The sequence below is a fragment of the Pundamilia nyererei genome, unplaced genomic scaffold (genome assembly GCF_000239375.1).
Source record: "Pundamilia nyererei isolate P.nyererei 1_Seehausen unplaced genomic scaffold, PunNye1.0 scaffold00326, whole genome shotgun sequence".
Classification (NCBI taxonomy): Eukaryota; Metazoa; Chordata; class Actinopteri; order Cichliformes; family Cichlidae; genus Pundamilia; species Pundamilia nyererei.
In genome coordinates this window covers 44,977-60,744 of record NW_005187727.1, presented here as the reverse complement: position 1 = coordinate 60,744, position 15,768 = coordinate 44,977, and the positions used below count along the sequence as shown (strand labels likewise).

At 48.2% G+C, this 15,768-nt stretch overlaps 1 long non-coding RNA gene across 2 annotated transcripts in view; it reads right to left on the bottom strand.

Annotated features, from left to right (window-relative positions):
• LOC102203133 (uncharacterized) overlaps positions 1–10,210 on the bottom strand; it is a 40,410-nt gene extending 30,200 nt beyond the window's left edge. The window contains exons 1-2 of one of the 2 annotated variants that reach the window (XR_312258.1): positions 10,069–10,210; positions 7,980–8,097 (exon numbers count right to left, since the gene is read on the bottom strand). This is a non-coding gene — a long non-coding RNA (uncharacterized LOC102203133). Of the gene's footprint in view, positions 1–7,979; positions 9,891–10,068 lie in introns of those variants that run through there. The other variant, XR_001290614.1, reaches the window with a different exon arrangement.
• Between the last annotated feature and the right edge of the window lie 5,558 nt (positions 10,211–15,768).

Genomic DNA, 15,768 nt, shown 5'->3' with positions numbered 1-15,768 from the left:
AAAAAAAAACAAAAAAAAAACAAAAAACAAAGCGTGCCGGCATCAAATCCGGCTGATTCCTTGAAAAAAAACTCAATCAGTTCTTTTCCAGCTCATCTCACTGAGTTAGCTAAACCAGGCGTGCTGCGTTTACCCGTCGAGTCCAACACGACTACAATTACCCGAAGCTTCTGATAGGAGCTGCTCGTAACATGTGCACAGGTGTGCGTACGTACAGGTGTGTGTGTGTGCAGGCCATATTGTTGGCTGATGCTGGCTGAAAGGAAGCGAGGCTCTGCGCTGAGATTTCACAGCCTGATTTTGTTTTGTGATCTTTCAGAATATCCTGCAGCGACACTCTCACATCCACGCACTTTAAATAAAATCCACATTTCTGTCTTTGAGGCGATATCTGCCTGTGTCCCGTCACCTCAACGAGGCAGCAGCTTCTGCTTTGTTCCTGTATCCAGACCTAACATTGGACAGAACGCCTCGTGCTAACACGCCGACACACTCCATCAGTCTAATTCACTTCAGACCCTCGAAGGAAACTTCACTGCAGGAGCTGCGTGAAACCTCCACCGAGGCCTCCCTGACAAAATGAGAACGGTTACTCCCACACAAGCGTTTAGCTCCCAGAGTCTGGAGTTCCTCCTCAGCTCCAGTTTCTGGGTCAGACAGGAAGCACAAATTTGGGACACAGTGAAAAAACAAATGAACAGCACCCGTTTAAAGTGGGCCGGCTCCAGGCAAGCCGCCAGAGATCAGTCGCCAGAAGTCAGCCCCGGAGGTCAGCCGCCATCCTCCGTCCAAGCACCCCACCCCGCTTCATCGGAGGGTGACGGAGCAGACACGTGATGGAAACCAGGTCAAACACAGAGACACAGATTTACACCTTAGGAAGGAAAAACAGGCCGAAGTGGGACAGAGAGCACAGACACACCAAAACCTTTCAGGGGAAAGCTTCACATCTCCGCTTCTCTGCAAGAGAATGGAATGGAATGGAATGGAATAGAATAGAATAGAATAGAATAGAATAGAATAGAATAGAATAGAATAGAATGGAATGGAATGGAATGGAATGGAATAGAATAGAATAGCCCTTTATTGTCACTGTACAGGTGCAATGAAATTATAGGTGCTGTGCAGGAGTGACAAATAAACACAAACACTGAGGGGAACAAAGACGAGACTGACTACACAGTGAGGCTCTAACCTGGACGACCTCACACTTAGGTCAGAGTGGACAGGAAGGACACGACCTTTGACCTCCTCAGATCGTCACAGCTCACAACATGCCAGGGTTAACCTTACGTCATCATCAAACACCAGAAACACGAGTGCAAACGGCGACCTCGGCTAACACTAACATTTAGTTAGCGGTTACCATAGCGCCCGCTGCTGTTTCTACTTTCAGTTTGAAGTCGTGCAGACACCCTCACACCTCAAACACCAACACAACAACTCAAACACCGCAAACACCAACACAACAACTCAAACACCTCAAACACCAACACAACTCAAACACCGCAAACACCAACACAACAACTCAAACACCAACACAACAACACAACACCACAAACACCAACAAACACCTCAAACACCAACACAACAACTCAAACACCGCAAACACCAACACAACAACTCAAACACCAACACAACAACACAACACCACAAACACCTCAAACACCAACACAACAACTCAAACACCACAAACACCAACAAACACCTCAAACACCAACACAACAACTCAAACACCGCAAACACCAATACAACACAACAACTCAAACACCAACACAACAACTCAAACACCGCAAACACCAATACAACACAACAACTCAAACACCAACACAACAACTCAAACACCGCAAACACCAACACAAAACAGCACCAACACAACACCGCAAACACCAACAAACATCGCAAACACCAACACAACACAACACCTCAAACACCAAAACAGCACTGCAAACACCACAAACACCAACACAACTCCTCAAACACCAACACAACACAACACCACAAACACCAACACAACACCGCAAACACCAACACAACACAACACCTCAAACACCAACACAACACAACACCGCAAACACCAACACAACAACTCAAACACCAACACAACACAACACCTCAAACACCAAAACAGCACTGCAAACACCAACACAACACCTCAAACACCAAAACAGCACTGCAAACACCACAATCACCAACACAACAACTCAAACACCAACACAACAACTCAAACACCAACACAACACAACACCTCAAACACCAAAACAGCACTGCAAACACCACAATCACCAACACAACAACTCAAACACCAACACAACAACTCAAACACCACAAACACCAACACAACACCGCAAACACCACAAACACCAACACAACTCAAACACCACAAACACCAATACAACACTGCAAACACCTCAAACACCAACACAACACAACATCGCAAACACCAACACAAAACAACACCAACACAACACAGCAAACACCACAAACGCCAACAAACACCACAAACACCAACACAACAAACACCACGGCGTGCTACCCAAAAACACGCAGCACTGTCTGCTCCAGCTTCATGGCTGCAGAGGGCCGGTCTCAAACCGGTCTCACACTCATACACAAGCGCTTCCTGTACACTGAAGTGGTGTGTACAGGGCGGAGGTAGAGAATTTGTCCCGCTGGTGCTCAGAAAATAACCTGAAGCTGAACGTCCTGAAAACAAAGGAACTCACAAAGGACTTCAGGAGACACAGACAGGTCCACAACTCTCTCATTATAATTGGAGAACAGGTGGAACCTGTCTCCATCCATGAACTGGAGACTCGGCTTCGCACCCTTCATTCACCCATAGCTAGCCAGGCCCCTGTAGCTGGGGAAAGAGGGCGGCTGGGTGATGGTGACGAGGAAGCATAGTCCTAAACAGAAGCCCCAGGTACACCACCAACCCGTTCATGTGTCTAACCGTTTTTCCCCACTCTGCGACACACCCGCCGGGGGTCAAACTCTGGTAATTGGCAATTCTGTTCTCAGACATGTGAAGCTAGAGACACCGGCAACCAGCGTTCCAAAAAGGTATTTATTTTATTTGCAGATGACACAAATTTTTATTGCTCTGGAGAGAATTTGAACGATTTGGTTGAAATTATGACTTCTGAGATGTTAAGATTAAAAAAAATGGTTTGATGTAAATAAATTATCTTTGAATCTGACAAAAACGAAATTCATGATATTTGGCAATCGTGTAAAAGGAGGAAGTTATTATGTCCACTGATGGAGAATTGATTGAAAGAGTTACTGAATTTTGCTTTTTGGGTGTGTAGATGAAAATTTGACGTGGAAATCTCATATTGAGTATATTAGAAAGAAGATGGTTAAAAACATTTATATTTTGGGAAATGTAAGAGATTCATTAGACCACAAAACAATGCGCATTTTATATTTTTCATTGTTCTTCTCATACTTCAGTTACTGTGTCGAAGTTTGGGGGAATACATATGAGAATACTACAAAACCTCTAAACTTATTACAGAAGAAAGTGATACGAATGATTCATAACGTTAAATATAGAGAACATACAAATAAATTATTTATAAAATCCAAATTATTAAAATTTGGAGATTTAGTGAAACTACGGACACTATTAATTATGTTTAAGGCTAAAAGTAATATTTTGCCTTCTAAGTTACAAAGAGTATTTTTAATGTGTTCGGGGGGAAATTTTTTTTAAGCATCAGCTAGCTAGAACTACACAAAGATTAATGAGGCCAACGGTTACGGGTACGACTGTGGAAGTCTCTTCATTATAATTTACAGAATTGCATACATTTACATAGTTTTAAAAAGTGTTACATGTATAAAACAATAACTCAATATGAAGAATGTGAATGAAATTGGAGTTAATTGAAAAAGGATCCATTATTTTTTTGCCTCATTTATTTTATTTACTCATCTTTTCTCCTTGTTACTATGTGGAGTGGTATATTCTGATTGTAAATGTGTTGTTAGGACCGGAGATAAATGTTAATGTTAGTTTGTTCCTTGACTTTTGGTGCCCGCTTGCAATATAAGTTGGATTGTAGAGAGGGGGCGGGGTTTAATAAGAATATTTTCTTCTTCCTGCTGCTTTTCACACGTGGTTGCTTTACTGACAGACAGTGTGGTTGGTTTGTCTGAAAGAACTAACTGTGGAAACTGTTGACCAAGTGTGAATTAAATAAATAAATGAAACAATATAAAGTGCCTTGAGACGACTGTTGTTGTGATTTGACGCTGTATAAATAACAATGAAATGAATTGACCCACAACACCATCCCCCTGGTAACGAAGGCCCAGCAGCTGCACTTCCTCTGTGTCCTGAGGAAGAAGCTGTAGTGGTAAGACTACACACCTTTGGAGCGCAGACCCTTACTGGATCCAGTAAGGGGCCTGGCTACACCCCCGTTGCTAAAACCAAGTCCTGGAATGGCCTCCAGCCTGTCCGCAGCTCGGACACAAGCATTTCACTACTATGGGGTGGATGACTGAATGTAGTGTAAAGCGCCTCTATACAAATGCAGGCCATTTACTACCTGTTGTACTCTGTATGATTGTGTATGTGACAATTAAAGCTTGCTTGAAGAATAACCTGGTATAACCAGCTGCTGCTGGCCTTCTACCTTCTCAGTGGAGCACCAACCACCAGGCATGCCTGCCTGGTGCTCAGGGGCCATGACTGACAGCAGGAAGGCTGTAGCCACGTGACCCTGGTAAGGACAGACACAGTCATACACCATCGGAGGCACGAGGGGTCATGAGGTTTAGAGCCTTTTTCCAGCCAGGCAGATAAAGACAGGAGGGACCGAGGAGGAGGTCCAATCTTTTTACATTTAATCCAAAGACAGACGTGCAGCCCCACCCCCAACACCACCACCACCACCTGCTCACACACACACAGGATTAATCCCGCAGCCCTTCAAAGTCCCACAATCGAGGACACGTCCACAGCAACAGTTTTATTGCCTCAAACCAGCAGGAAACAGACTTTATGAGCTGGCTTATCAAAATGAAACAAAAACACAAACAAAAGCAAAACCTTACTTCACAGGAGGTCAGGGGTCGAAGGTCAGAGGTCAGCACGTAATCACAGAAATCCTGACTAACATAAAACACGCTGAGAAACAGATCGAATTCATGAGTGAAGGAGGGGAAGGGACCATCATCCATCATAACTGGAGATTTTCCTGCTGACACAGTCATCCTGGAGCCGGCGTTCCCAGTCAGCTGACCCCCAACATTTCGCTCTAACTGGGTCATTTCCTCAGCACCGCGAGTCGAGCCAGGCTTTGAGAGCACTGTCAGTGCTGTTGTGATTGGGGGCTGGGAGTCTCAGGCCCTCAGCAAGACAAAGATCAGATAATCGCTGCTGGCCTTAATCCCCGAGCAGAGAGAGGAGCCTTTATCTGCCAGCAGCAGAAAGGTAGAAGTATGGGAGGAAGACTTCCTGAGACTCGCTCCGAGATTCCTATGCTGACGTCCTCTGTGTCAGCAATAACTCAAGTTACTGGGAACGGTGTCACCGAAACATCAGTACAACGAGTACACGCACACACACACACACACACACGGACACACCTCCTCTCTGTAATCGATGATCGATCTCTACAGACTGAAGCTAACCGGTCGTTCCTCCTGTTGGGATCGGAGCACAAACGTAAACAGAGCCATATGTTGTTTGGGATTGGCTCCATCAGATAAATGCTGACTGCATACTGTGCAGTGATTGGTTAAGTCTGCTCCGTGTCACGGTCACTTATCACCTCTGGGGTGATGAGACTGGGGTTCTCATTGGGCCCAAAACATCAATAAGTAATAATTGGCGTGAGTGGGGATTACTTCCTGGGTGGTCCAGGTATTAGCCAGTTCCCATTCTTCCATGATCGAGTGCTTTCTGAGGCTGAGACGTCCCGGCTCATTAATCAACAAAAGTCTCAGTCGAAGCTTCTCTTGATCGAGCGTTTCCAGCTTCACTGCAGCAGAAACGTCAGGTCTGCCGGGCTCAACGCCGGACGTCAGGAATTAACATGTGACAAAACGCGTCCCAGCACCCCCGTAGGAGGGCGGTGTGAAACCGATTCCATCAGTGATTGCTGAGCGTTCTGTGACCTGTCAGATGAAGGAGCTGCTTGGCATCAGTTACTCCATCGCACTGACACCAGGAAGAGGAGGAGGAAGAGGAGGGAAGCGAAGCAGCATTTGGTGTTTTGGTTGCAGAGGAGTGTTTTTATGTGGCAGCATGCAAAGTGAGACTTTAAGCTGTCAGTAAAACCAAAATTTGGCAAAAAACAAACTCCAAACTGTCTTATCGGCGGGTCAGCTTGGCTTCCGGTCCCTGCACGGCTCTTTAGGAGTGAGTTCTGCAAACGAACGCAGCGCTGCAGCGAGCCATCATCTGCTCCGTCAAACACAAACATTTCCCCGTCACAGCGTCTGTCTGAGAGGAGCGTGGGGTTCGGGTCAAGGACCCCGAGCACCGCCATAACAATGAAGCCATGAATCGGCCCCGCGTCTGTGTCGCTGTGACGTGGAAACCTGCAGGACTCATCACCACAGGTTAGGGTTAACTTCTTATTGTGTGGCACAATCCAAATGTCCCCACCATCCACATTTTCCAACCTCACCGCTTCACTCAAACGTCCCCACAAAATGCTTTTTAAAAAACTGTCTTGAATGACATTTTTGTGAATGAGCCGATGAGTTTCTGTAGTTTCACAAACGCTCCCGTGTGAAGCAGCGCTGTCCTCGCCGACCGACACTGAACAAACCCTTTCAGAGATTTATGCAGCCGCACACGCAAACCTGACGGCGTGAGCACGAGATCAATACGCCGCTGATCGACTTCACACATCAAACTTTTATATTTTCCTATCAGGTCCCCACAAATCCTGGTTTTATGTCAGTGGAACAGCTGTCTACAAACATTTGGACACTTTTAAACAGTGCGTCTTAAAATTTGAACCTTTGCACAAAAACCTTCGAGAAACATCCAAAAAAAGCCCAACTTCCTCACCGCGCTTGGATCTCTTCAAATATCCCGACTGTCAGTCGCAGCTTTGCTTTCCAAAGAAATTCCGACTTTGATAACAACGTCCAGACTGCAGCTCAGTGGAAAAAACGAGTTCTTGTGTTCCACAAACATCCTTCGAACGAACTTCCAGACGTTTCCCTCGGATATCTCAGCCCTCATCCATCAGCAGCTCCGAGCAGATTTCCTCGCTCACACTGTGACTGTGTGCGGATTTATTATCTGAGGCATGTCGAGGCCTTATCAGCTTCTTTAGAGTACTATCTCATCTGTGTGTGTGTGTGTGTGTGTGTGTGTGTGTGTGTGTTTTCAAGTTCAAGCAGGCCTTTAACCTCCAGTTTTCCCGTGGGATCTCTGCACTGCCTCGAGGCAAACACACACACACCCTGAGGCACATTTACTCTGCACATCCTCCAGTGTTTACTCATTAATTCTTACAGCGGTTTGTTATCGTCTCGCGCACACACACACACACACACACACACACACACACACACACACACACACACACAGGTTCAGTAAAACAAAGTCAAATCTGCAGCATGTATCTCTCTTCAAGGGAACAGACTACTTCCTGTACTCGGTTCTTTAAGCCTGTTTCTGTGTATGCAGAGGTCAGAGGTCAACACAATGACATAAATGAAAGTTGTTTCTGACCATGACTGCAGTTTTATTTCCTGCAACGCACGGAAGACCTCACAAGGACCACAGGAGTACACGTATGACAGGACACGTCTGTATTCATGTGATGTCACAGGTCAGAGGTCATCTGGCGAGAGTCAGCGAGATTAAAGCTCCACACACTCCTGTGTGACTATCAGCTGATCATGTTATTAATGACACACACACAGTAACACCCTGCATGTCCCTGTGCAGCTCCAGCAGCAGCTTCATTAAAGACATTAGTACACACAGGTTAACTTACCTCGAATTCAGGTGGTCCAATCACGAGCAGCTTCTCGGCAGAGCCAATCAGAGCACAGAAAGGCCCAAATCCAGGTAGTAGAAGTTCAGATCCAGATGTAGTCCTGACTAATCCTGATCTGCTGAGACACAGTGGGAGAGAGGAGGCGGTCAGGCCTTTCGTCTTCATCCAGGTGCATTGTGGGAGGGGCGCAGGTGTCCCTGAGACCTGGACACCGGCAGACCTGACCACAGCCGGCCGGAGGGTTCAGGTCCAGAGAGAGAGGAGGGCGAGCCCTGCTCCAGTCAGGATATCTCTGACTCACACTCCTCTAACAACACAGATTTGCTCCAGTTTTATGTTATCCGTGAACTCCGTCTCATTCATCCACCTTTCCATACCTGAGCCGGGACATACCTGGAAGCACTGTGGGACACTCGGAAAAAGCAAAGACATGAAAACTGCTTCAGAAAAACCTGCACACACAAAGGACCAACAACATCATCCAACCACCAAGCCTCCAAACGAGCTACACCCTCCAGCAGAGCACCAACCAGAGAAGCAGGAGGAGCAGGAAGCCGGGGCGTTCCCGGACCTGGTTCCACCTGGAAAGGTGAGTCCAATAAAGCCCAGAGTCCGACAGGAGCAGGCGTCTGACTGGCTGCAGATACACGTGAAGCTCAAACGGAGAAGAATATGGAAACCAATCTGACCAGTTAACATAAAAACCACCAGTTCACCTGGAGCTGAGCGCTCAACACCTGCACTGTGGCCTTCTGCACATGCTCAGTGCTGTCTGCGGTCCACAGGTGTTTCCTTCAGGTGAGTTTGTTGGGTTTTTTGCAATGCCACGAGTGACCACTGGGAGCAGCAGGACCACGGCTAAAACAGCAGGATATCAGTGCCGCCGGAATGTGACCTTTGACCCTCTCTGACAATTACAACTCATAACTGTAATTCATAGTAGTAACTTCTGAATGTGTGTTTGTTTAGCTGATATCCGTCCATGTAAATGAGGTCACATGTCAGCTGTCCTGCCTTTATGCTCAGTCTCTGCTGCGGTGACCTTTCACCTCTGACACAAGCAGCAGAGACGACCGCAGCAGTCAGCAGTCCTCTGCAGCACAGGCTGATAACACCCGCCCTCAGTAATCCTGGATGCTGAGACAGCTTCAGCACAGGAAAGAGGAGCAGCGTGGGATCTGACACTTCCTGTTGGTGAATCCGAGCGTTGACACGCAGACTTTGGACTTTCACTCAAACGGATCCTCAGGAAAACGAGCATCAGCGGAAGAACTCTTGGACATATATGAATAGACGTGAGCTTTACTGACAGTGAGGGAGGAGATGAGTCCATTATCCTGATGAAGACCCTCCGTTAGCAGGATGATCTAACTCGGGGCCACATTAGTGACTCTCTCACGTCTCTGGCTGCTCCGGGCCTCCGGAGGCAGCGAGAGGTCCAGATGTGGATGGATGCGATGCCGGGATCAGCAGAGGGAGCGTGGCGGTCTGCCGCAGCCGTCGTGGAAATAAAAGAGATGTGAGCACTGAGCCTCCGAGCGGCGAGCACGGGAGGTGAGTTATGGGCGGCGACAGCCGACAGGTCTGAGCAAATGAGCCGAAAAGAGAGACGAGTTCAGACGGAGCACGAGGCGGCGAGGGAGAAAATTAAAGGAGGAGAGAAATGAGGGGAGGACGGCAGAAAATAATGAAAGAGCAGATCCTGCAGCGGTGACGCGCAGCCACGGGGAGTGCGCTCAAGTCCCTGCGTCATGCAAACTCTGCAGGCAGATTTGATTGTGATTTGTTTGCTGGCGTTCGGTGGGAGGAATCAGCCGGAGCGCTCCCACTTCTGTTTGTTCTGCACCAGGTTTCCCGGGAAAAAGACGTCCCGCTGGCTGCACATCAAACAGACAAAAGCCAGCGATCCCACAGAACGCTAATCAGAATACACACAGGAAGTGATTTCCTCCACAAGCAACAAAAGCACCACGCGAAGAGGACGCCATCGAGCGCGGAGATGCTCCAACCACCGACCTGTCGGTGTCGGTGCTGAGCCCCACACAGCTCGTTACAGTCCTGTGCTGTTACTCACACGCACGCTCACCTCCTCCTCGCCATCAGCCAGTGCCCCGGCGCAGGTAACCTCCTGCCTCGATCGCGAGGAGTATTCCCAGCAGTGGGAGCTCTGGGAGAAGTTCATGTGCAGGAATAGCTTCACGGAAGCACATCACACATCCGGGAGTGTGACAGCAGTCCACACTCACACTAAAGGACTCTTCAAAATCATACGTGATAGAAAAAGTTCCCATAATTCCTCTCTGCTTTAGTGCTGCTTATGGGTAAAGTGCTGGTGTGCTGCAGTGTTTCACACAGGCCGGGTCTAATCCGGAGCGCTTCACGCTCGCTCTCTCTCTGCAGCCTCGCCGGGTTAATAAGTGTAAATCTTCCAGCAGGGAAACTGCCACATCTGTCACAGCTGGTGCCTGATACAGATCCTGATACTGCAGCGGGTTCATGCACCCTGCACATGCAGCAGCTTTAAATCTGACCGCTCACCTTCAGCCTGTGTGTGTGTGATGATGCAGCCGGGCGGAGAGAGCTGCTCTAAGCCGGATAAATTCATAAACAGTGTTTCAGCGCCGCTTCAGAACGACTCTGAAAACAGCGAGCGGCGACTCGCTCCAAAGCTGCTCGCTGTGTCTGCTCTCTGTCCGTTTAGCTTCACCCAACCTCACCTGACCTCACGCTCCAACCCAGCAGTAAAGGAAACAGAAACAAATGTAGCGAACAGGCTTCAGGTCAGTGCCCTGGGACAAAACAAGCTTCTGCGTCCGTAGGTTAATTAATATTAACGATTACTGATCACAGCAGATCGACAGGACGCCACTCACTCATGGCTCCGCTGAGAAAAACGGAGAGGAACTAAAAACCAAACTGCTGCAGCCTCAAACTCATACCAGGAAAATTTATGGTGATGGAAAACAAACAAATACTAATGAAATGAATTCATTGAATCTATGAATCATTTATTCATGCAAACACAAAGAACATCGTCTCCATCCTTTCACTGAAACAAGCACTGGGTGCAACAAAGTAACAAATTACTGTAAACACATTACATTTTTCAGGAAGGCAGTAACAGTAACTGTACTAAGTTATGTCCTTACAAAGGTTCTTTGGTGATCTGCACGCTAAGCTAGCCGAGAACCCAGAGTGATGATCCAGTGCATGCAGACTCCAGTCCTGCAGCCAGAGCCCGATTTCGGTCAGCGACGCTGTGACTGTGCAGCAGGATAAAAGTTGTGTGGCGCATTCATCTTTTGTTAATAAGATTATAACGTTTCCTCTTCCTGTCTCATGGCGAACGCTCTGCCAGTGCTGGGCGGAGTCTCGTGTTGAAGTGTGGGTTTCACCGGCCGCTAGCATCTCCTCACCAAGTGGTAGCCTGATTAGACTAGCGCTGTGTTTTTAGATGCTAAATGATCATTGGGCGCTGACGTCCTCGCCATCAGACGTGATTGTTGCGACATCACTCCATCAATCGCACTCTGATATTACACTTGTTCACATGATGTTTTATTTACACGGCGCAGATATTCTTCTGTGTTTTGGGTCGTTACAAGCTGACCTGAGGTCAGCTGATAAAACATAAAGACCGTCTCAGTGTTTGAACTGAAAGCCTCATTACCCGTGAACAAACACGTCTCTGTTTCCTGCAGCAAAACCAGGTAATCTGCTGCCTATTAACACAGCATTACCAAAAACTGGGCTAATCCACCCATTGTTCTGCGTGCGCATGTGTGTGTGTGTCTTTGTGTTTTGTGCAGTCTGAATGACGGGGAAAAGGTCACCGGATGAATTTGCTGGATCAAACAGATAAAGACACAACAAAAAGTGCAGGAAGCGACCAATGAAAGGCCACCTAACACACACACATACACACTCAGAGACACACAAAGAAGCACACACAGCTGGAGTGTGAAACACGCTGCAGCCATCCTGCACATGCCTGGCAGCGGGTAGATCCTGGTAGCCTGGAGGTCAGCCAACACACACACACACACACACACACACACACACACACACACACACACACACACACACACACACACACACACACAGGTCAGCCTGATGGTTTCCTGCTTTCGGAGCCTCCTACGCTCCTCACTGTGAACGGTGAGCCAAGAAAACGTGGAAACAGATGCCGATGGCGTTCCTTCAGAGCGCAGTGGCGGCTCTGACCTCGGGTGCTTCAAATTCCTTCACTTTGAGAGGAAACTGTTTTTCCTCCACAGCATAGTCGTCATCGACAGCTGGAATCTACGGTGGCCTTAAACCCACGTTTAAGGAAACAAAGACAAAAACGCTGCAAAAGCCCAAAACAGAACGGAGCTGTTTCTGGGGACACAATAACGGGACGGACCAGCTGTAGGGGTCACACAAGCTGTGTCCCAAAACGTCGGATGCATCCTTCGGAGGACCCGCCTTCGCGGTCTACGTTGGCCGGGTCCTTCGAAGACCGAGAAGGCCGGAAGTGTGAGGCTGTGAAATGTGACGGTCTCGCCTTCAGATCTGCGTCACCGCTGTGTCGGTGGGGTTTACTAAACTCGCCGTCTGCTCCTTGCTGTCTAAAATATAACAGGACACTGGAGTAAACTCTTCACCGTCTCACACTCTGACGTTTATTCAGCTGTGTGATCCCGGAGGAACCCACTCGATGGATTAATAAAGTTTAATTTAATCTAATAAACTAATAACTTTGATGTGAGCCAAACCGTCTGAAAACGATGAAGCCGGGGGGTTATCGAGCTGGTGGGTCACAGACGTCTCCGAAAACGTCGGCGCACTTTTGCAAATATGCGATAAACCGAGCAGATATTTGAAGTTTACACAGATTCTCGCCTGAAAATATGTTAAAGGTTTATTTTGTGACCCAGAAAGAATAATAAGAGTAATTTTAAAACTTAGTAGCGGCTGCCATTGTTGGAAACTGGAGTTTGGCTGGGCCGTGCTATGAATTCTGGAATATGGTGGGCCGCGAAGGACACACCCGACCCATCCTTCAAATCCGGGGAAATGAAGGACGCATTTGAAGGAGCCGACGAATTGTGCCAGCCTTCGTCGCGTCGATGTGACGTAATCGGCCTTCAAATGCGGCCTCGGGAGGATGCAGCCGACGTCTTGGGACACAGCTACAGACTCGGAGGTGTGTTTTTGTCACTCGTGTAACCGCAGATGCATGCTTGCTATCGCCTGTTTACTGTTAGGCCCTGGTCCGTCACGTTAATGTCTCCTCAGAAACGCTTCTGTTGTGCTTTATTTACCTTCTGTGGCGTTTTTCTTTAAGTTGCAGTGCGTTTGGCCTCTCAGGACAACCAGAGGAAACGTGCCGGAGGACGCCACGGTCGCTCAGCAGTGAATTACAACATGCCGCCATTGCCGAGGCGCATGCGCCGACAGCTGCAGATTAAGTAACACAGCCGCTGTGATCGGGTTCTCTGATGTGACGGAGCTGCTGATACAGCTCAAACTATCCGCCTCTGAAAGCGAAGCGCTGCTGAGGAGCCATCGCTACCCTCGCCACTCCTGTGACTGCTTCCTGTTCAGTGACATCACAGAACTCCATGAAAAAGACAGACAGGCCCAAACTTTCATCCGAGGACACCGTCGCTGTTCTGCAGTAAAACAAATAAGAACTGCACGTGCACGGCAGCGTTTCAGGGTTTCCTGGAGCGTGACCACACCTGGGCCACGTATGGACAGAGTCTGTGTGAGCACAGGTGGGTGTGGCCTGTGCCTCTGATGGACAGAAAGGAAAAAACGCTGATTTTCCATCAGCAGAAACCCCAAAAAGCAAAAACCTGGGATTTTTAGCGTCCGCTCTCGAGTGTGTCACATGACCGACTTTTGTTAGGTCTCTCTGGAAACAGGAAATAAATATCCTACTGTTATAACTAATGTCACCTGAAACTTTGAGCCTGCGTGAGCGAACCTTTAAATCTCCTTCTGCAGTCTGGCTGAAGCCTCAGCGGAAACGCACAGGAAGCATGAAGCTGTCAGAAACAGGCTGTCATTGGCTCCCGCGGACCGCCGCTGTCTTCATCTCCTTCTTTACGGTCTCCTGATCTCCCCGCCGCACGTAAAGGTCAGACAAACGAAATCACAGAGAAGCAGCTGGACACGCGCTGAGGTCGGCCGCCGCTCACTCCAAAGAAATTTCATCTGTCTTCATCTCTGAGGTTCAATTTACCCGCAACCTGAGCGAGGGGGAGGGGTCTGTGCAGGCGAGCAGAACCAGTACAATAACATAAGAAGGAGGAGAAGCAGGGGGAGGAGGTGTGTGAGAGCACAGATAGACAGAACACAAAAACACACACACGACCCGGAGCCGGACATCGCGACCCGGGCTCAGACCCGCAGAGAACGAGACAATTCTGAGGACGTGCTATAGAATGACGCTTGGTCAACGTCTGATACGCAGCCAACACGCGCACTCACAGCATCCGCTGCACACGCACACCTCCACCTAGAACAGGGCGACGACCAAAAATATTTATCACCATATACATTGGAAAATTTGCGATAACGATGTAACTTAACAAAATACTTTACAACTCCACAACTTTATTAGTGCAAAAACAAAACATCAATGTATTTTAACTTAAACAAGCAGCTGTTTCTTATGTGCATTAAAAGAAATATAAACATGTAACAGTGCAAACTCCTCGCTGACAGTTTAACCAAAAGGCGTTTCCAGTGGAAACTGGCCGACACATCCTCAGCATAACCATGTATAACATCCACAAAACTTAAAAAGAGGTTATACACACACAGTACGGTAACATTATGTTGAAGCACAGCACGTATCACTCCGCGAGGATACATAAGGCACACGGGATTATAAGGGGCTCTGTCGACTTTCAGAAAAATCAAAGGATGATTTTAAGTGCGCCGTATTTTCCAAAAAACACGGTAATAACGACGGCCCGCTAGCATGCGCTACCAGAAATAGTGCTTTGTTGTGTATCTGAGGGACGAAAGCTAAACCAGTTCCACACCAGTGAAGCTGCAGCATTTTTACAAACCAGTCCAGGTTCATCGTTTCACTCAACGATCCGCTTTCGCTCTTCTCGTTCTGCGTCGCCTCCATGTGCGTATGTAAACAAAGGCACTGCGCATGTGCGTTTTACCCATATTCTATCGTGATATTTCATTTTCCTATCATTGCCCAACATGACACCGGTGTTACCGTGAACGGTATGATATAGCCCCGCCCTACCTCCACCTGTGGTCATGAGGAATAAACCACTAGATTCTGAGAGTGGCTTCCACATTTCTGAGACCACAATCACATAACAGCGTCCACAGCTGCAGACTTCCTGTGCCACAGGGGGCGCTCTCAGCCACAGTGAAAGCAGCTCTCTGGAAAACTTGAAGTTTTCATGAAGTTTCTGACGGAGACAGCAGAGCCGGGCGCCATCGAGAGAGCACGTCCTGACCAATCAGCACTCAGCAGCAGAAGACATGCTCAGGAAGTACAGCACAGCGATGAAGGGCATCGCCTCCACCCTGCTGCGCAAACACCACTCCATGTTTAACTTCAACTGACGACACGCTCGACCCTCCCTCAACTTCCTGTGCAGGCTTTCAGGCTGTTACATCATGTAACAAGGACCGTGACACGAGTGGAGGGAGGAGAGGGGGGAGGGGGGGAGGCAGAAGGGGATGGAGGAGAGATGGGGGAGGGGAGGCAGGAGGGATGGGAGGAGGGGAGGGAGGAGAGGAGGGAGGAGAGGAGGGAGGA